Consider the following 22,492-nt stretch of genomic DNA (forward strand, 5'->3'; position numbering starts at 1 on the left):
TTTGTTCATGAGAATATTTCATGCAATCTCCCTAAAAATGCAACAATTCCATTGAAAATGCTAATGAGGTTGTAATTTCGCACTAAATGTAAGATAAACATTGAAAGCTAACATGGGCAAACTTCACGAAACATTTAGTTCGTTTAAAAGACCAAAAAGGCCGCCAACTAAGGCAGCGTTCGCTCGAAAAGCATCATAATTACATAGGTGTAGTTAATAGTGATCTTTGTAGCGGCAAAAAGAAATAACAAGCCGCATGTTTAGGTTACGGCTCAGCTGGAGATCTTATAGCAGAGAAAAAGTATCTCTAGCAAAGACTAAAATTTGCAAATCTTAGATGGGTGATCGGTTATCGCTGCCAAACCCTGAAAAGCAAAGCTGATTTCAATTCTAAAGTCAAAATTTGAAGTAAAAGATAGTACGTTATTTGTTTCAGTCATTCATTCTTAAAGAGTGGTTCATATAGATAACTAAATAGCTCATTTGTTTTCACCTTGCTCATTTTTGCAATATCCAAATAGTTAAAAAAAAGTTAAAATTGTATTTATGAAATGCTATAAGGAAAAAGCGCGACATTAATTGTGTTGATTAAATATTCGTCGATTATTCTCTGACTTAATCAGTGAATCAGTGGACAAATGTTTATCTGTGAGATGTGTTTGTACGAAAACTACGGTCTAAAACTATAATCTAGAAATACATATATATTGTAAGCGGAGATATTCATCATTCTTCGAGCAAATACAGAGAATGAAACTCTTTGTTCATTGAATTCATATTCCGAAACACAACAAGAGTTTAAACCCCCGACAGAAATGCGTGGGAGATCCGGAAAAAGATATTGAAGCAAAGTGCAGCCTGTTTATGCAAGAGCATTCATGCAGATCTGTTCCTGATTCTTTTTTTTTTTTATCAAACACACCTGGGGGTTGTTTGTCTTATAGTCAGAGTAACATCATAATTTGTTTCGTAAAATATGTTTTTTCGACGCTTGTATATCTATTCATCAAGCAATTGTTCAGCTCAGTTACAAGCACGAAATACTACTTTTGCTCGCTGACTGATTGCATAACCTAATTACCCTTCTTTTGTCGATGGTACACCAGGAAAATATCCCTTGGTTGATTGTTTTTTTTTTTTTTTTTTTCTCGTTGCATGTCTGATTGACAGTACTGTGTGAAACAGTTCGCGTACTTTAAAAATGGCGCGAACATGACAAGAAGTACATAAGAATTTTCTTCAAATTCATTCCTGAAATTAATATTCAGATTGCCGTGATACCGGGGGAAAGATTTTTCTTAGGGAATTTTATGGAAAGAAACTTGATAATAAAATTCCCTCCGTTTAGTAAATGGGCGTCGAATTAGGTTCAGTTACATAACGTTCACAAGAAAGTCATAGGAAATATGTAAATATGTTAACCAGCCTGTGACAATAGCTTCTCAGAAAAAAAAAATTCCTGTTTTATTCATCACAGGAGTCGAACCCATGACACACTGGTAGGAAGCTAGCTCCTGGGAGCTAGGCAATATATATGGGTTATTGACCAAGCGTGAGGGCAAAATGGCTGGATATTGGCCAAGTTCTTTTCATGCGTATTTATGGAGCGAGACGGAGTCGAGGTCCATAAACACACACAAAAAAGAACGAGGTCAATATTCAGCCATCTTGACCGAACAAGCTTGGTCAATAAAGCATTTATTGTATGGAAAAAGAAGACTTTTTTCGCGGGATAGAGCGGGTAATCCCAAGCGGGCAAGACAGCACCATCTTGCCCGCTCGGGTAGCCAATCACAGCGCAGGATTTGGTTCATCTTGCCTGCTCACAGAGCTATCCTTATAATAAGTCCATATAAGCAAAAATGCATAGAAAGGAATAATAATATCTGTTTAGGTCGGCAGAGAAACTCCGCTCTGCAACACAAACTGCTCGGATATATATAAACAATAGCCTCCATTAGGCGCAAAAATATGCTAGAATTTTTTTCTGCGGACATTGTCTGTTCCGAGAAGCGAACAGTTTTCCGAGAGCGTAGCTCGCGGAAAACTGTGAACTTCGAGGAACAGATAATGTCCAAGGACAAATATTCGAGCATATTTTCGCTCCAAATGGAGGCTGTTGTCTTTATTATCCTTCAAATCTTCTTCGCAACACGCGCAGTTTTGAAAATTGGGGAATATTCTCGGATATTCCCCAGTTTTAGCTGGGGAATATTCCGTCAGGTAACGTGTTTAGACCAATCGCGCGTGAGCGAAAATATTTGCTGGATTCTAAATATATATATATATATATAGCTCGCTGGCATACAAAGCTCTGCTTTCATGTCCAGTTTGAGCACTCTACTGGGATGAGTCGTTACTGTTGCAATTGCGTATGCTCACTAGCTCGCTAGTTTGAGCACTCTGGTAATGGCTTAGATACTACCACATGTGTAGTATTTGGGGCGGCTTTTTAAGCTTAGCCTCCATCCTTGTCTTCAGCACTGCACTGATGAGGCCCAGAAGGCCGAAACAGTACTGTCTGCAGTTAGTTAGTTAGTTAGTTAGTTAGTTAGTTAGTTAGTTAGTTAGTTAGTTAGTTAGTTAGTTAGTTAGTTAGTTAGTTAGTTATATATATATATATATATATATATATATATATATATATATATATAGTTTTTTTTTTCATTTTCCTTACTTTTTCCAGGAGCCACATAATCTGTACCTTTTGACTTTTCGGCTTAGGTTGTTGCTTAAGGTCATTCCACTGAAATAGAACCTGCACTGAGATTTTTGTCAAACTTTTCCTCTTGATTGTTTATATTATAGGAACTTAAATTTTGAAATAAAAATGAGGGGTTCCCGAGTTCGTTTAGGAGCAACAGCGCCTTGTTTATACCCAATAAATCCTTATAATAGCACCATGATTACAGTCACGATTGCTTGCTAAATTCACGTTTCCGACGATTGTTCCTTGTTCTACACTGAGAATTGGTCCATATTTATTTTACATAAAGAAATTTATTACTCGATTCAAAACAACAGAAAAAAATGATAGGTCACCGTACTCGTTTTCGAGAAAATGACGATTTACCTCTATGGCGAGGTCCAGCCGTAAAGAAAAAGCCGGCATTTTTTAATGCGCGCACATATCACGCGTGAAATTATGCGCAGTAGGCATGCGCAATGCAATACTGAGGAAACGAAAATATCTCCACAAAATGTAAAAAGGAAGAACAGACCGTAATTGCCTGTATTAATCAAAGTTAAAATTCTACCGATAGGCCACGTTTGGCTTTCGGGTCTAACTTGTAAATTAAGTGTCTTTTGTCTCTCAATTTCCAAAAGAGACTTGGATACAAAGAAAACAACACCAAATATAGATGTTTGTCCTGAAAGCCTCGGAGCCATGTTAGAATATTGATCTATCGAACGTGGCTTATTACATTGATGCGCTGTCAAGCAATCATGTAACAAGAAGATCGTACCAGATATATATCATGTATTTACTTGACTACAGCAGCAACTTGGATGAAATACAAACAAAGGAGAAATCACAGACGATTACGGCACGGATAAGTGAACTATTTTGTTTTATTTCCCTAACCGTCAAAGTCATAAGGTAGAATTTTTTTTCTTTTAATTTAAGGAATTCTTTTCCCTACCATGTCTGTGAAGTGTGAGTAGGCCGGTGCGAATCTTTGCTGACATCACTGTTTACGTTTTGCCTCATTAGCATAACTTTACGTATATAACGCATCATGCACTCATCATACCTAAGAGCTTGAGGAAATAAGGAATTTGTGGACTCAGAATCTATTGCTCCTGGGGTAGATTATTGAAAGAGATACTAGTTTTCAAAAACCGCAAAATTTCTGGGTGGCCCATACACTCTTTGAAAAAGTTTGAGTTTCAAAAGAGTAATGTCACGATATTTCAAATGGTTTTCTTATTCACTTTAAAATTGAAGGGAACCTCAAAGTAGTTCTTCTTAGGGTCGAATAATAAACACCACAGAAGCAATTAAAAAAACCGAGTGAGTGATAATAAACTGTCGTAACACCAAGACCAAAGTAATCAGTCTTATCACTCTGGGCAACCATAAATTACACAGACAATCAAGTAAACCAATCCAAACTGGAAGCAAATACTTGTGGCTGACAGGAAGCTCGGGAAAACGAGTCAAAATTGGTTTAGTGTTTTCTTCTGATTGGACGACAGAGTGGAGCGAATTTCTTGAGCCAATCGCTTAGCGTAGAAATGCAAATACGAAGTACCTCCGACACTCAAGTGAAAACCGCTCATGTTATAAGGATGACTACGAATGAGATAGATGGAAACGGATTAAGATTAGCCACTTTTCATAACACATGCCGTCACACAAAAACTGATGTTGTAATGCATGTAGCTTAAATTTCTTTGGACAGTCAATCGTGCTATGCCCTTTCAATATCAAGTGTTAAAATCAGGAACGCTTATGCTAATGAAGCAAATAGTGTAGAAAAACACTATCTTATCAACATGGGATAAAATATTTATCCTTTTCTACGAACTAGTTTTTTAAGCAGACAAACTTTAGATAACAAAGAGCTCAAAATTAATCCTTATAGATACATGTAAATTGTGAAAACAAAGCTGCGTAATTTTCCTTGATAATGAAATGTCAATATTTATACCAGCAAGATTACTAGACCCGGCTCGCTTTTGATCAGTTTCAGGCTGGTTGTCCTACCGATAGACAGGAAAGACTTTGAGGTATGATATATAAAGAAATCTTCAGTTCATTTCCTACTAGTAAATATGTATGAGTCGCACGCTTGTGCAACAACAATAAATTATTCACTCGCTCATTCAGTCATTGTACAGACAAGGTAGCCCCATTGAATAACGGAGAACCGTACAAAAAATGCTTTGAAAACAGTTTTCGTGAAACTATATTTTGATTAAACCAGCTGACTAGCCTCGCGCACTTTTGCAGTCCTGCTGATTGACATTGTGCAGTTTGTTTGGTCCTATGCGTGAACGCCAAGGCAGGTAATTCAGTTAAGTAAACACTGTCAGTTTTTCGTTTGAAGGTTTGCGCTCGCTAACCAATTGACCATATGTTTAAAATAATTATTTCTTGTGATTCTACGTCTTATTAGCTTTTCTGCAGTTTCGTGAAAAGCGACGCAACTGCGAAAGATTTTCTGAAAGATACCCCTGAAGGTCTACAGTAACCTTAAAAGATGTAATCATCAGTTTGACAGTACGGTGCTGACATAATGTAATATTCGTGGCGGAGTAAGCATCCACTATTCACCTCAACAGTAATTAAAAATAGTGAGTGTTACTCGCACCGTCGTTGGCTCCTGAGCTCAAAATATACTATACCATAAGCTGCGCAAAATAATAAATTCAAGGTTATATATGAAAGTCGGGGCCGTAGCCAGAAACGACTATGACTGAAAAATTATGACTGAGGCAATATCCTTGGTTTAATTCTCTTTCTAGGTATTACGGGTGCTTATGATGATTAAAAACAACAAAAACGTACAAAATGATCGAGGCAAGTGCCTCGGTTTGCCTTTGCTCTTGCTCAATTGGAGATCCCGGCACAGAATGTTATTGTGGCAGCTGTTAGTGTAACAATGATAGCAAATATTAATTTCCCTAACCACAAGTGTCTCTAATTCTGCATTGTTACATCGAGATGATTTTCTTTATTCTCAATACCTGTCCATTTGGACATTTTGAAAGGAGTAAGTAGGTTTTGGTCACTTATGAAATAAAGAGTTGAGTCACCACCTAACACTTGGTATTCTTGTGATTTGAATTGCGGTATCTGCCCTACAAACTTTGATGAATATCTCTAATGTAATCAGTTAATAGTAAAATAATTGATTCCTTTAATTAAAATATTCGATTTCTACGAAAACAAATCGTAGAATTTTCATCCGGTCAAAGCGAAGGGTCAGTAAACATCCCTGTGACTTTCACATCACCTGACATTTCCATTTGCTTCGAGTCAGCTTACAGGTACTTATTGGCGCGTATTTCGCATTCCCTGAAATGAGACAATCTAGTTGTAGACTTCACGACGGTGTTCGTAATTTTTATACACATACCGAATCGCAGAATATATCATAGCAGTTAATTTGAGTGTATGAGCAGCATGAGTAATAAAGATTTCGCACACGTTATGATTACAAACACTAACAATACTGATTATCGCCCTGCCTGCTGTGTTTATTTGCACACAGATATCTTGCGTTGTACAAACATAAAGCGATTAACGCTTGTTTTTTCTTTGTAAAACAAATATTGACGTAACATGATTAACTCGAAAATGCACCTCAAGTTACAAGATTTCTTTGGGAATTACGTGCCTGCATTCTTGCCAGACAAAGTGCTACGAATGAATTGAAGCACCCTTTACCGGTCAAATTTATCAACTACACTTTGCGGTAAGTTTGATGGCTTAAATAGCAGTCTTGCCAGTGATATTTGAGATAATGCGAAGAACGTTACGGTGTAAATACGTGTGAAATGATAAGAGGATATTAGTGCCGGGGAAACGTATCGGACAACGAGATAACTTGGTGACGATATTATACTATTAGTTGTTTATCACCGCAGATTTTATAGAATCTGCATACACTTGACTTAATCTTTGCAGTTGAGAATCGTTCTTTGAGTAACCCTAGAGCTAAATTTAAAATATTCTACTCATCGACTGAGACATAGCAATGAGTAAGTCGAATTTGTGGAACTCTGACGGAGGTCGCCGACCTTCAACGTTGCCAATTCGTTTTCAAGTGGACCTAGACTTTCGCAATCAAAACTGGTGTTGAATGGCGATGTAACTCGTCCTTACTAGTAGAACTCTTTGATCTAAATGAAACTGCGCACTCTGTGATAAAGATTTTACAGTCGATGGTATTTTTATAATTCATTTAACTTACCTATACTTAGCAATTAGGAGAAATTCTAACATTATATTTGCACCCTTGGAGACTATAGTGCTTATGATCAATACTTTTGAACGGATGTTTGAAAAGAAGGAACCCACCTCTAAATCTAGCTCTACGACTACAGGATTTCGATATTTCTGAATTTTACTGGATTCAATTTTGTCGCAACTTTCTTCTTGCTTTATCGAGCTATCCTCATGTACAATATCAGGGAAAATAGTGAGCGAAAACATAAGTACTCAATTCTAATAGGAGTGAAGTATAGATTGATCTTCATAGGACAAAACCTCGATAAGAAATATCCTGCATCAAACTAATATCTCCATTTAAAATGAATCGTTCGTTTCTTGGAAAATGGGTAAAAATGGTGTCTCGATGACAGCTTCGTGTAAGCGGTACATGCGGTAGCTGTAGCTTCCAAACAAAGCGGACTGCTGAGAAATGCATGATAGTCATTGTCAGCAAAACTCGATGCATGATATCGATCAGTTGCTATCTGTCTTACCAGGGTTATTGATAGCGAAGTAGCTAAAGTGTCAACCTTTACCAGCTGAGCATACGAGAGCAATCAAGACACTATGTATAAGTTGTTATGGAAATCAAATTCGACTATACAGTTTTGCTTTCATTTATAAAGAAACATTAGGAAAGAAACACTATCAATAATCGAGGTATAGTTGCAAGCTATTTTCGAGTTCAGTAACCGATTAAGAATGTGTCCACCTATCCAATCTTAAGGTCTCTAATGTCGTTCTCAATGATTTTGTGAATTTATACAAAATACGCTTCTCTTTTAACAGGAGAAAAGACCGTCCAATGGTGGTGAAGTGCTACAGTGAAAACCTTTAGCGAGGTAAGTGGATTTCGCTTGTAAAGACAGGTAAAGGATGCCACGAGCACAACAGCAGCCGCGAGATGGCTCGTCGTAATTCTTCAAAGAATTTACACCGGAAAATGAGTATTGCCTGGCTTTTACGCATTGACACTACGGCCATGAAAAGATTCTTAAAAACCTTTTAGATTAACTGATTTGTTTAACAAAGAAAACTGTACAATTTCAGGTTAGTTTTACACGATATCTACATGTAGGATTCATTTATTCGCTATTGTCTGCTGAGTGACGAGTAACATAACCTACAGAGCATAGCAAATTTTCCTGTCAAATGTTTACAGTAACTAAGAAATGGAAAGGCCCGAAAATAGAAATGAAAAACTGGTCGCTATATTAACCTAAGTTTTAAAAATCGAGTTCAAAGGAAGCAGTTGCGAAAAGTCAGCGTGTATGTTAATAAGAAACTCTGTCTTTTTCACTTGAAAAACTAATCTAACATTCTTATGATTAAAATATAAATTGTCTTTCCCGACTAGCATTCGTCTATTACAATGTCAGTTATAGTAACTATAAGTTAGGTTGTACTGATTCACTAGATGATGATTATCAAATTTCTTCCCATTACCAACCTGCTTGATACCTGCTTGAAAATGCATCGAGATTGCTAAGAGAAAATTGGTCACAATCATTGCAACGGAGACACTTGACAATTTTGACAGGCAACCAAGCCGTGGACGGCTATTTCTATTCTTTGTTCCATTCTTTGTTCTATTCTTTATCTTTCTTTTACACTACAGTGGTCATTTCCGAAAGCATTATGAACGCTGCAAGAGTGTGTTTTTACATTAATTATTGAAATAAGTCAAACTGAAACGTATACGCTTGAATAAGCGATGCCATACTTGACGGAACTTGCGTCATGGAAGAGATACGTGTTCAAATTAGGTTTCTAAAGAAGTTTGCTTTACAACGGCCCTGTGAGTTCCTAGATGTAAAGACCTATTGTCCATGGTGATTCACACTTAATGTTAAATCTGCCATCAGCAAAACTGTACTTTTGCACGAACGATTTATGTCACGTCCTGTTAATGTTTTGAGCTATTTCTTTGTTGTTTACACCATTATGGAAACATATGAAATACATCAGTGCCACCAGAGAAAGTAACAAAATGAGTTATCTTGTACAATCTTGTTACATTACCTGAAGTAGTCTGCAGAAGAAATCAAACCAGTCCACAAGATTCTTGTCGTATTTCTTGCTCAGTAGACCACTGCTGAAGACAAAGTAGTCATGGTACAAATTGGAGTAGTTTACTATTTAATGTCAAAAGTACTACTTGTTTGCTTTGATTTTGTCAGTTTGTCTTGTGACAAAAGTTTCGCCCTTGAAAGAAAACGTCAAAAACATACCCTTAAAAATTAATAGTGTTCTTTGGTAATTGTCAGCTGTCTTCTGCTGTATTTTATTAATATAGCTAGAAGAGTACAGAATTTGATAACTATTGGGACCCGCAGGATTAAACTATCCCCTTTTTGAAGAGGAGGAGAAACAATACGAAGTTCTAACTGTTGATAACCTACTAATTGTGAGTAACTTCAATCTGTTGCCATAGTAGCTGTACAACTACTGTATTTTCGGTGAGCATGACAACGCTTTGTGAACAAAATAATCTTAACAGCCTCCTGTTAACAAATTGGAAATCAAACACAGTGGGATGTAAGTTTAATGTTTTGTACTATACACGGATAGGAACACGAGTCAGGTAAGCTAAACGTGGTTGATGCGAGAAAGGGACATGTATACACTACTTTAGACTTCTAAACTGAAGGTTAGATTTTGAGATCTTTGTGTCTTAGGTTATTTTGATTTACGTTAGTGTTAAACTAGTTAAACTTTGCTTATGCGACCTTTCCTTACGTCGGTAGTAACATTTTGAACTGGCATTTTGTCCAGTGAGTGATAAGGGCAAAGACATGTTTTCCTAAAAAGCTTAGAAAGCCGACATTTTTCATCAACAAAACTTTTCTCTCTGAAAACTTTAGTTTCTTTTAAGGCAAAGGTTTCCTCAAGAAATACAACATGAGTTTGAATTAATGACACAAAATTACAAATTATGTCTAGTATCCACGTAATCTATGATTTAGAAACTAATATCTTATTTCTTACACAAGGCAAGATGGTCATTGTTACACACCAAGACACGTATGCATCCATGTTTTTGCGAAGTCAAGTTAGTTTTCAAAAAGAAAAAGAAACCAAGAAAGTACGCAAACAACATCTGCCCTCCTATTGGCGTATTTGAAACGTTGGTTAGCCCTAAACGGAATAATTTCATTCTGAGTTTTTCTACAAAATTTTAACTGGGAAATAGTCATATTTTCTGAGTGTGTTAATTCAATTTGCCATTTTTTTTTGGTGCAAAAAGGGATTTAATAGTTTAACATTTCGTGTTACGAGCTAAGACATTCAAAGAAGCCGCCGGGATTACTGACAAAGGGTGCATACAAATGAACAAAAACAACGTACGCTTCCAGTCAGTGTGATATGTATCAGCTGAGATACAATATCAAAAAGTTGTGTTTCTGAATACAAATGAAAGTAATCTTTCTTGAGAAGGGCAATGGCAATTAAATGCAATGTATTCTCAGGAGGGCGCACTGCATATTTCATAGCAGAATTTTTAAATCGAATTATTTACAGCTTTTTATAGGAAAATTGGTATAAATAAAGAGGTGTATCTTTAATGAATTACTACAAACGAAACAGAAGCTTTCGACAAACATCGTTTCAAAGCATGTTCTATCATAACGTAATGTTCAAATTCTCTTCGGAAACACCATTTCACAACGGAATTTAAACAGTATTATATAATAAACAAGACCATTTTTTAATGGGTTATTGTTAATTCAAAGAAACACCAGCTAAACAAGATGTTTTTTAAATCATTGACAGCATTGGGGAGCACGGATGGCGCAGTGGTGAGAGTGCTCGCCTCCCACCAAGTTCAATTCCGGCCCGGTGCCATATCTGAGTTGAGTTTATTATTGGTTCTCCCCTTGCTCCGAGGGTTTTTCTCCGGGTTCTCCGGTTTTCCTCCCGCCAGAAAAAACCAACATCTCCAAATTCCAACTCGACCAGGATAGAGGACCTGCATGAAAGGCAGTTAAGGCTGATGCGGCTTGCTCTCTAAATATTGTAATCTATTACATGGTACTCGTAAAATACAAGAAAACCGTGTATGTATTCAACATTCTGCAGAAAGAAACGTCCTTTAAAATCTTCCACGTATACCATTAATAGCAAAGGCAAGAAATAGAAGCTGAATAAATTTAATGAACCAAAAATCGACCCTCGAAAGCAATAAGTTGCTTTTGGTTTTGTCTGTGCTAAGTATCATGATAGTTTAAAAAAAAGTCGTACAGTTAAGTTTAAGAAAAAAACGTAAAATTCCCATAGTGAGTCTTGAACTTATATTTGCTCAAACACTTTTTCGGTCGGCTTATTTTCTGAAGGACTTATTATCGACGGGAAAGGGGAGGGGCTGTTAATATCGGAAGGAGTTTGGCGTTTCAGTGCAACTTGGTTTTATATTTTGGAAGTGATGGCGTGTGTGAGTTACCCGCGTACAAATAGAGTGTGGAGGCGAAGTGGCCTCATGGATACCGGAGCGAGTGGTTCGGGTTTAAAGTGCCACTATGATGAAATTCTCGATATCCATTTCTTTACGTTTTCGTACACATTAGGTCTTTCCTAGATATCTCGCCAAATTTCAATTTTCTACGAACATTAAAACTCGTGGTTTTTGGACCTTAATTTCCGAGAATTTACGGCCGCCATTAATTTTCCTTGTTCCAAGTCTTGGTTGAAAATTTGAGAAAATGACGTCATTTTCTCAAAAATACCGCACGGGTTGAAATTATGATAACAATTAATGTAAAAAATTGCACGAATATATGAGCCAAAGTTTTTGTTACTCTTTATGCGAATTGCTGTGCTAATAAAGGTCCAAACGACATGAGCTCTAATGTTCGTAATAGATTGAAATTTGGCAAAAAAATCTAGGAAAGTCCTATTGTGTGCGAAAATGTAAAAAAATGGGTGTGGAGAATTTGGTCATAGTGGCACTTTAAGCCCTGGCCGGGGTCATTGTGTTGTGTTCTTGGGCAAAACACTATTCTCGCGGTGCCTCTCTCAAACCAGGTGTGAAAATAGGTACTGGCGAATTTGATGCTGGGGGTTGCATCACCTGCGATGGTTTGCAGGTATTTTAGTAGTGAACATTGTAATCTTTTAGTTTTTAACGTATTCTAGGAATTTTACTTCGAAACATTCCTTTTCTTTATGTTATTTTAATTTTTTTAATTTTTTAGTTACACACGACCCCACAAATTTTAGCCAGGATAACTTAAGTTGATTGACTGACTAATTGTTTTTGCAAGGTTGTCATACGAACCTTACTTGTGACGAACCCTGTGATTGCCTCCTTGAATTATTTTACCGAGTTGGTATTAGCTTTTACTTACTACAAATTTATCTTGAAACAATTTCTTGAATACAACTGATGCATAAAATCCCTTTCATTTTTCTCTAAAAATCCATCCAGGAGCCATAATCAGGGACGGAGACCGTAAGTCTCGGGTTCGCGCGCACCTATGATATGGGACAATTCTTCTATTTTTAGAACAAATTGCGCCATCCTGACGTCATATATCCGCGCGGATTCACGCACATGTCAGGGGCTCTCGCGTGGATGTTGTCACGTTGCGTGATCAAATGGTGAGAGTTGAGAGATTCTCTTGCGTATTTTTCACAGCGATGGCAGGGAATAAGGCAGGGAATACGAACCAGGGCGCTTATATGTAGTTTTATGCTCTGAGCTAACGGAAAAGGTGGGTTTTTCAGGGTCGAAAACAAGACTTCAATCTCGCGCTGGGAATGAATAATAAGATCTGCTCACGCTAGTTGTAAGCTTACGCGTATGCTTAAGAATATAGCAAGAAAACTCTCTACTCTGGTATCGAGTTAATTTGTGAGTTTCTCAGACAATGTTTAATCATAACCAAAACCTGTTTTGATGGTTTCTTATTGTCTCTGCTTGTTTGGTGAGTTTGCAAAGGTTTTTGAAAGGAAAGTCTGACGCGTACAATTAGCTCATTTGCATAGTGCAGCTCGTGCACTTTCAAGTCCGAGTCGGTGTTTTCAATTGTCAACAAATCTTGACAAAGATTTCTTTCGTTATCTTTAGTGCTGAGATGCTGCAACAAATTTCACGAATGCAAAAAAGGCTACTGACATCATGTGTGTTTCTTCAACACTGAAGCATAGTGAAGTTTTACACTGCGGAAATGAAAATAGACAAGGAGTTTTGATAACTCGATCAACAAAATCGAAATCGTTATTCCAAGTCGATTAAGGAAAGCGTCATCGTAACTTTGCTGATTGTTTCTCCGCTATTCACATATTTTCAGCTTAGCTTTTAATATGTTCTCAAACATTTATCAATCTTAAACATATTTAAAAACTATAGAGCTATTGTTTGAGTTCGATGTACGCTTTCACACGAAAGTGCGGCGGAAATACAATTTGTCATGTTTACTGACTGTACAAAACACGCATCGGTGGGCGCTCTCATTCATCGACAACAGAGAATTTACTGGATTTTTACACGAATAAAACTGAGCAGTATCTACGGACGTAAAGTTATTAAGCCTCGATGAAACATCAAGCCTTGCTTACAATTCAAGCGAAACTCAAACTAGCAATTATTGTGTTTTACCTTTCGGTCGCGATAGACTGACAAATTCCTCGCAAGCGTGTGGCAAGAGGAGCTATGAAACTATGAAGTCCTGGAGCTCTGCTATATCTAAATATATCCAGTTAGTTTTTCGCTGTGTAATGGAAAAGCTGTTAATCTTCAACATATGTGAAATTTAAAGTGGAGTAATGTACAGCTCATGTAAAAGAAGCATCAGTCGGAACACAACTTGGTCAGCGATATATATAAGCTTACAGCGGAACATACCTAAATTCGACACTGTCTTACTTCACTCAAACTGGAGCAGCTTACGACGAAAATACTTAAGCAAAATTCCAACAGACGTAAACGCGTTGAGTTGTGGGGCAAAAACATGAAACATTTCGGGAATTTCGGACGCCATTTCCCCCGCGCGACATCCGCAAAAATCCTCGCAGCATGTACGCGCGTGTGCCGCAGGTGATGGCGCAATTTGTTCTAAAAATAGAATTATTGTCCCATATCATGGGGACAACCCCAATACTTGAAATGGCGCGCGCTTACGGTCTCCGTCCCCGATTATGGCTCCTGATCCATCATAATACAAATTACTGTCTCGTTAGACCCTGTTCATTTGCAAAATAAAGAGTTGTTTTTCACTTTGTATGAATTATGGCATGGTTTCAATCCACGAATTACCATCCGCGCAAAGCTTTATTGCTCAATTACTGGTTTGAGTAAATCGCTTTGGCATTGCTGTGAAGGTCAGCTTGAGAAAGGGCCTGTAGAGAGCATATTTCCTAAAAACAGAAGATGACACATGCCTTCAGAAATCATGACATATCGAGGGCGGCCTAGTGCGACATTTAATAAAATAACAGATAACAGATTCAAGTGATGATATGACTGGTGAAGCCCAGAGGTAAACCTTTATGCTAATTTCGTGGGCACAACTCCAATTGACAATTCATTTCAGTTTCTTCAGGTTACATTTGGCAAATGTGACAAAATGCCATCTACCGAAAAGCTATTGGTTAAGTTATGTTAGAATCGTTTTTTGAACCAGTCAGAGAAAAGAACTAACACCTCGTAAATATTTTTCCATTGTGAAGCTTGTCACAGAATAAGTAATTTTTACGCAATTAGCGACGGAGTTCACACGTACGCAATCTCAACTACACAAGCTATAACGTGTTAGAAAATAGCGCGCGTGTTTTCCTTTCGATGGCAATACCAGCACACGTCTGCCGAAACTGTTTGCAAGGTAATTCCGACAGCGAGCAGGATTCAGAATTCTTTTCCGCAGTACGTCTATTGATTCACTCGCACGCGGTCAGCAAAGTAAGTTAAGAATTTTACAACTATAAAACAACACTTAGATCAGACAGGACAAAATCAAAAACCGAGAAAAAGTATATACTGAAACCCTTTCCTGCAAGCGGTTTCTAAAGTCTGGAACCAATTTTTATTTGTATACGTCACATTTTACCGATGCTCGTCCAAGCATTTCTCTCTAGCACGATCTTGTGATCATATTTTACACGTACAAAAGCATTTAAATTATTTCTAATTCAAAATCCTTCGTACCGGAGTCCAAGTTTTAAAATCAGTCCTCGAATAGGAAGGAAATCCATCTTGCATGAAGAGTTAAGAGAAGCAATTTTCCCGATTGAAAAATAATGCGAAAAAAATCATTCAAAACCATTATAGTGTGCACTTAAATTCATTTTTTGTAACAGAACAAGGGTTAAATGGATAAATTTACAATAGCACGGATGCAATAATTTCTTGGACCTTAGTAGCTGATAGCTAAATTCGGTGGTAATAATACAGCTATTTACCTCTTTCAGCTACTGTTGAGGCCCACAGGTGATCTCTTTTCAAAAGTTTCATTCATTCCTGCAAATGCTATCTTATGTTCAAGATGTGTAATGAAAATATATCATCTGATTTGGTAAAACTTTGAGCAAGAAGTTTATATATAACCATTTTGCTGGCTTGCCAAAATTAAAATTCTCCCGTGACTTATCAGCGCTAGAATCAACATAAAACTGAAGTGCCTTGAGGTACTTTCAAAATTCACACCGAATTGGCGATGTTGTTGGCGATTTGCTAAAAAAAAAAAAACCTTACGTTCTGGCGATCGCTTTCGAATGGCTGTTGTGTTAAACTGGCGCAAATAAAGTGTTTTTCACTGAACCCTATTAATTTGTCAGATGGACTAAGGTGCGAGAAAAGTAAGACTGCGTCGACATAATGCAAAACAACCTGCCAAGATTTTGTTGTGTATCAGGTGCTTTGTGATTAACCGGTCTTGGTTGGTCTGTTTCTAAAGAAGAAAGGGAAAATTAATATCAGGAGCTTAACCCCGTGGGGAAACGAGGGCTCTGATTTTCCAAGGAAAGAAACTGAAATTATTGGAAACTGAATTCCCCCAAGCATGGTAGGCCATGCAAAGAGTACGCAATGTACAGAGAAGGATGATGAAGCCAATTTCGGGATTGAGTTGAATTTTCTGAATTATCATAATAATTTTTTTTTTCTTTCCTGTTTCGCGAGTGAAAATTTCTGTGAAAAGAACAAAATTATTTGAACAATTTCCATGAAATTTGTCGTTTCATTAAATTCTTATTGGAGCATTTTTCACGTGTTTTCTTAAAATAACTAAAGCGTGAACCACACGTCGAAGCGCTTTTTTGGCGTAAAGCACGTATAGGATATTGAAGTTACCATAAATAGTGGCATCTGGCAGGTCTTTCTAATTTAACAAGCATATCTTCTTTCCAATACCTCACATTATTTCTGCTCATCAAACATTTTCGAAGGGCACTTTGAAATTTAACACATGGCCTTTTATATAGAGGAAGGAAGCAGTAAATTCTGAGCGAAATAAAAAAACATTCTAAGGAAATGGGACTTAACATTATGCGCTGCATTTCAGATATTCATTATTAAAGTAGCCTTCTTCAAAACAATGTCACTGACATTTACGAAAAGCGTGTCATCTTCAATATTTTTGAAAAGAAAACTGACAGCAAACCTCTGTAATTTGGATCACTTCAAAAAACAGCGCAAATATAGATTAATTGTAGTAACGAAAATTATATCAGCACAACGCGATTTATCAATTGCTGGTTTTCAGTGTCACGCAATTCAAAATAGATCAAAATCAAAATCAAAACCGGTCAATAGATAAAGTCCAGAATCTGGGAAATAAAAGAAGGTAAATATGCAAAGACTCTCGCCAAAATTCTGGTCACAGAAATTTTTCTTATACGAGATATGCGAAGAAATTTTTTACCCAAATTTACAGAGATTTGTATGGAGACGCCATGCTGGTGCCCATTCGTATGGGCACCAACATGGCGGCCGGAAACCACCAGAAACATCTGTCACTGAGTTTTGCTACAAAAGCGTGAATTTATCCCTCGAGAAACTCTAAAACATTAAAATAGTACTTTTCCTAAGACATGAACTGTCCAGATAGCCAAGTTCCCCGAAATCAGTCACTTTTTTAACCATCGTGACAGCTCTCTAGGCCGTCATGTAAATGTCGCGTCACGCAAAAGCTTAGAAATTCAAGCGTAGTGTATCACAAAACCAAGAACCTATTCGGGGCGAAAATTTGTATGAATATTAGTTTTCAGCTGCTCTTATACATCATTAAAGTAAAATCGCAGGAAGATCAATAGTTTGGTTGTTTGAATTTTAGTGACGTCACGTGAAAACCAGCTATGCTATGTACGTAAGTACATTCCTTTTCCAAACACAAACTTCATGCAACGAAACGTTTACAATTTTCGTCACACCATATAATCAGTCTGGCGTTCTGCATGGAGCAGGTTCTGCATGATTGCCGGGTCAATAGTCTCTTAACTCCCCCCGCCCCCCCCCCCGGCCCCAATGTTATAGCCCCAGGAAAGAAAGAGAAGGGCGCCAGTTCGCCTTTTATAATTTAAGTCTTTTCTCCTGCACCTTTCCTCTGTCTATAAACGAAACATATTCTCATCATATCGATAAAAAGTTACCTCTGAAACAGATTTATATGAAGACCTTGTTCGCTTTGTTTTCCATACGTTGTTGTTTTATAGTCATTTCGTGTTGGCCTTTTTTCGTGTTTTCAATCCCCCCAGCAACTCGTTTCAATATACGTGTTATTTTTCAAACGTTTCTTAAAAGCTCGTTTACAATTCAAATCGAAAAATATTATAGGTATATCTTCATTAAATTGCTTTAGAAAAGTGAGAAGCTCTTTGTGTAATGTGCATTAGAGAGCATTAAAAGGCGCCAACAGTCGTCTACGTTGAGAACTGAGTGGGAGAAGGCTCCTTCAAGGTCCCTCATTTGGCAACCATTTATTTGAATTAACAGCGAGTGTGCCAGCTGAAGAACTCAAAACATTTAGCAAATGTCTCAAATTAACAACTCTATGGACAAAAGGGAACGGATATATGGCATTCTGGTGTTACCTTTCATACAATTCTTTGACTGATTGTAGGTTGAATACTTTTTCACTCCAGCTTAAGTTTCGTCAGGTAAGTATAAAAATGCCACACTGGAACATTTTACGGGAGCTCTTTTCTCGGAACACAGTCTTCATTTATTTAAAAATTATTACTGAGCCTGAACTGGACACGAGATGATAGAGAGCGAACGAGGCGCGTAGCGCCGTAGTTTGTTTTAATCATGGTGTACCCAAGGGGGCGAATGGAATAACTGCTTTATTAAATTTCCAATTGACTTGGTCAAAGCGAAGTGATGGTATGAAAAGGCGGTAACATTTGTGAGGCTGGGTTCACTTTGAGTTGAATGAAACCTGTGGAAAGCGTGCGAACATACATTTGTCCGCGGACATCATCTGTTCCGACAAGCGATCAAACTGTGACCTTCGAGGGACACATAGTGTCCAAAGAAAAATATTTGAGCATATTTTCAAAGCCAAATTGATCGGCCATTTTTCGCAACACGCGGGATTTGAAAATTGGGGAATATTACGTATTCCCCAGTCTCAGCTTGGACACATTTAGTCACGTGACGGGTTCAGACCAATCGCGTGAGCGAAAATACTTGAAGGATTATAACGGCCACGATTCAGTGAACCAATCACATAGCTAAGAAATGCATTATCCGGCATCACATTAATCAGATGCAAAGAATGGGCTTGCTTTTGTTAAAATCCTTGTTTTTTGGATTATTTCGTAAAAACCATATGAAGGGATTTGCATTTCAAGAACTTTTGATGCTGCCTTTTAGAAGGAATTTGGAGTTTTCGACACTTAAGGTGCTTATACAGGTAAGAGCGTACCAAAATGCCAGGTTTTGAAAGCGACAAATAATAACGTAATCAAGACAACTCTTTGTAAGCTATAAACTCCAAAACGTAGGTATTACATAAACATACTTGACAACAGAAGTGAACTAAAGCAAGACAGCTTATCAACCAAAACCTTCCTTAAAAAGGAACTGGTTTCCCTTTCGTGGAGTTCATGTATGATAATTTCAAGGAATGTTAATCTGTCTCCGAGCTCTTAAAGCCACGAAAGGAGTAAAGAACAGCTTGAATAATGTTCACTCGCTGTAAGCATAGCAGACAACACACACATGGCCTAGCGTGTTTATAAAAAAAAGACCCTAAATCAAAAGCTTTTTTCGCGGAGCTCAAAAAAGGTTTACTGTAAATGTATTTAATTTGAAATAGGGCTTTTACGGATTGAATAAACCCTTTTCAGAAATAAGGACTTCACTTTCGACGATATTTTACGTTACCGAGGATCAATTTATACTTCTTCAACTTATATTCAAATGGAGAAGAAAACCACTTAACGAATGAATAATAAAATGAAAGCATCACTACATAGGAGCCAGAAGCTTTTGGTATAATAAATTAAGTTCTAAAATGAAAATCGTCCAAAACTAGTGCAAAAAATTGTAACACGTGTTCTTTTTGTGTGGGATCTAGGACAATAAAGTTCGACGAAAAGTGCTATCGTCCGAGATCGAGGGCTGAATCCACTTAAATTAACTATGTTTGTTATCACTTGCAAAACACGAATATAAAAATGCTTTTATTACGCATAAAGCGCATATACATATTATGCATTTATTTTCAGAACTCCACTTTTGAAACACACTTTAAACAAGGAAATAGTTAACGCGTCCAACTGCATTGCCGGAAATTTAAACCAGTTTAAACCAGTTTTACACCTGATTGGACGCCAACTAACAATCCGCCACTCCGCTCTGTCGAAGAACTGAGTTGAGTGAAGTGTGTACAAGCAGTATCTGATATTGCACCCCATGCCGTGAAATTGTTTTACAGAGTTTTATTTGCTGATGGCAATTTCGGGATTTGCTGGAGCTAACTTCTTTCAGTGATCATTTTGCAGAATGGGATAAATTGTATGATTTGTGTATCAGGAAAAAGTAAATTATAAATTATAACAAGTACATACAACAAATTTTAACCGTATTTCACGAAATAAAAGCAACAGCAAGAAACGTAACATGGTAAATAACGGTTCTCTCACACGAAGTCAACATGATCGAAGTAAAGAATTGCACTATTGCAGGATTTTTTGCAGCCAAAACATCACTCAGTTCTTATACCGACAGATGGCATTTTAAAGGTACAAGCAACAATGTCAGTGATTTTTATAACCTTACATTTTAATTTTGAGGATTCTCTTAATGCGGGCCGACCCTTTGTACGATAATGAAAAACTCTGCAAACGCACACGGTTGGTAAATGTTCAATTGCTTTCGAAGTGTTTAAAAGCACTTTATCAGCATAAAAATGATTACAATCATTAAAAATTTTAGTTCAAGCAAAGAAAAATTTCACCTTTAATATCGCCTTTGTGACTGTGTATGAATTGTGGCGGCATGCATTTTGATGATATACAAGTCCGGCCGAATTTGACAGGGCAATTGAAAGGTAATCGATGTTATCAATTTTACAAGACACTTTTCGTTTCCTGGTAAAAAAGAGGCCGAAATGAAGACAACCATTAATGGTATAGCAAAGGACGCCAGCTAAATTCTGATAGGTTGTCTACACTTTTAAAGCTTTCATTAACCAAACAATTTAACACCTTCGGTGTGATTTATAAACCTGACCCTGTCCCTAATGGCTCAATCCTTGCGTTGTGTAGGTGTGTACCTCTGGCTTCAGATTAGTTTTTTAAAAGAATTGATTAATTACTTTAATGGAGGCGGATTTCTGCAGAGACCAACGGTGTGCCCTTAAATTAACCTATTATTGAACGTTTGCACGCGTTGCATTGAAAATCATCGGTGCGAAAAGACCATGTTTTTATCGTGGATCGCTTGTTTTGGTAAGAGAAACACTGATCCTGAGCTACGTAAATTCAAAACAAGTTATTGCGGCTAACAGTTGGTTAACATTCTACTTTTCCACTATCACAGAGAGCAGAAGGTAAGAGAAAAAGTGTTTTCCTGGTCTAAAGCGCAATGGATGCCTTTTAAGAAAACATACGTAAATTGCACCACTACACGACCATCCAATGTTGATCTTGCCTAGTTCATCAGCACTCGTTTTAAAATGCAATGATAAACCGTCAATATCAGTTCTTACCGGTGTTGGTTTCAAACTTTTGTAAAGTTTACAAATCGACAATCAAGTTATTCGCGTTGATCGCTTGTCGTTACCTAGTTTGCGTATTGTACTGTCTCGGATTCGCTTCAGCGAGATTAAGAATTGAACAGCAACCTTTACAGTAACTGACACCTTAAGGTGTTTTCTTTTTTTTTTTTTACCTAGTTTTGTTGTGTTAAATGCTGATTAATTGCGATGCTGTGTATTATTCCTATCACTGCTCGGGGCAGAATCAAATTCAAATTATTTTATCACACAAGTGATGTTATAAAGCTAAACCTGCAATCATGCAGCACAAAATTGACTCAATTCGTCTAATTCCTTAAAACAAAGAGAAATATTTTCACACGGTCACTGACCCATTGAGGCTGAAAAAATGGTTTTTACTTGCTCACCGTCTCGATGTGACTAACTTAGTTAACGCGCATGATAACTTGATAGATATTGCTTGCATCATCATGAGCCCTTCCTAATATAAACAGTCTATCCAAATATCTGTATTGCAGTTCTTCACTCGATGTCAAAAATCTAACGTGGTCAGTCCTTCCAATAAACCTCTTTGACTCCACACACTGACCTGCCACAGATTTTCTCTTAGTCAACTTACAAGTCAACATTCATCTGTCTAATACTAGAAGTCTGTAATTATATACATTACTCTAATAATTGTGCACACTGGATTTATGTCAACCGACGTTTATACTTTTACTGAGCTGGAAACCGGACTAGATCAATCAGAGCAAAATGAATGCAAGTGCAAAATAATCACACACCCTCTTTAACTTTTTTTTTTCCTTTTCTCGCATCAAGATCATATTTGGAGAATCGTGAGGTAAAAAAAAAACATGAGATGTTTCTTTACTATTTTGCATAATCTTCAAGGTGTTAAGCAAGAGATGCAGGTAACTACTAACAACACCGTGACGGTCCAGCACTGTTTACATGGGCTGAGAATGAAAGTTTGCAATGCAGGGCTGTGTAAACGCATAGGAACGATGAAAATCTCTTCTGCGAAAAATCGGTTAACCTGATCACAAAAGCAAACTTTATTGAACGAAAAACTTTGTCTGTGCAGTTTGACTTAACACGTCGGTATCACACCATTTAGCACTTTCTTTTAAAGCTCAGGCATTGAGTAGATAATTACAAAATAGCCCAGTTTAGTATATTATGTTGACCCAGCTCAGTTCCATGACCATAAGCATTGCTATCGTTATTTCCCAAATTATGGTTTTCAATTTTAACAATTATCTATTTTGCCGTTAGACAAATAGATGTTGAAGCAGTAGCCTTAGGTAGAGTTCGTCATTTCATAATATATAGGAGAAAGCTTGCATTATTTGGACTTTTTTCTGTTCGTTATTTTTTTTTCGAATGG

General features: G+C 37.2%; 1 protein-coding gene across 12 annotated transcripts in view; it reads left to right on the plus strand.

Annotated features, from left to right (window-relative positions):
• The window catches only part of LOC145486842 (D(5)-like dopamine receptor), a 76,460-nt gene that overhangs the window by 27,023 nt on the left and 26,945 nt on the right, over nt 1-22,492 (plus strand). For 6 of the 12 annotated variants that reach the window (XM_081465561.1, XM_081465560.1, XM_081465557.1 and 3 more), the window contains exon 3: nt 7,733-7,785. The gene's annotated coding sequence lies outside the window, so the exon portion shown is untranslated. The other 6 variants (XM_081465565.1, XM_081465558.1, XM_081465559.1 and 3 more) reach the window with 5 other exon arrangements.

Source organism: Orbicella franksi, chromosome 5 (genome assembly GCF_964199315.1).
Source record: "Orbicella franksi chromosome 5, jaOrbFran1.1, whole genome shotgun sequence".
Lineage (NCBI taxonomy): Eukaryota > Metazoa > Cnidaria > Anthozoa > Scleractinia > Merulinidae > Orbicella > Orbicella franksi.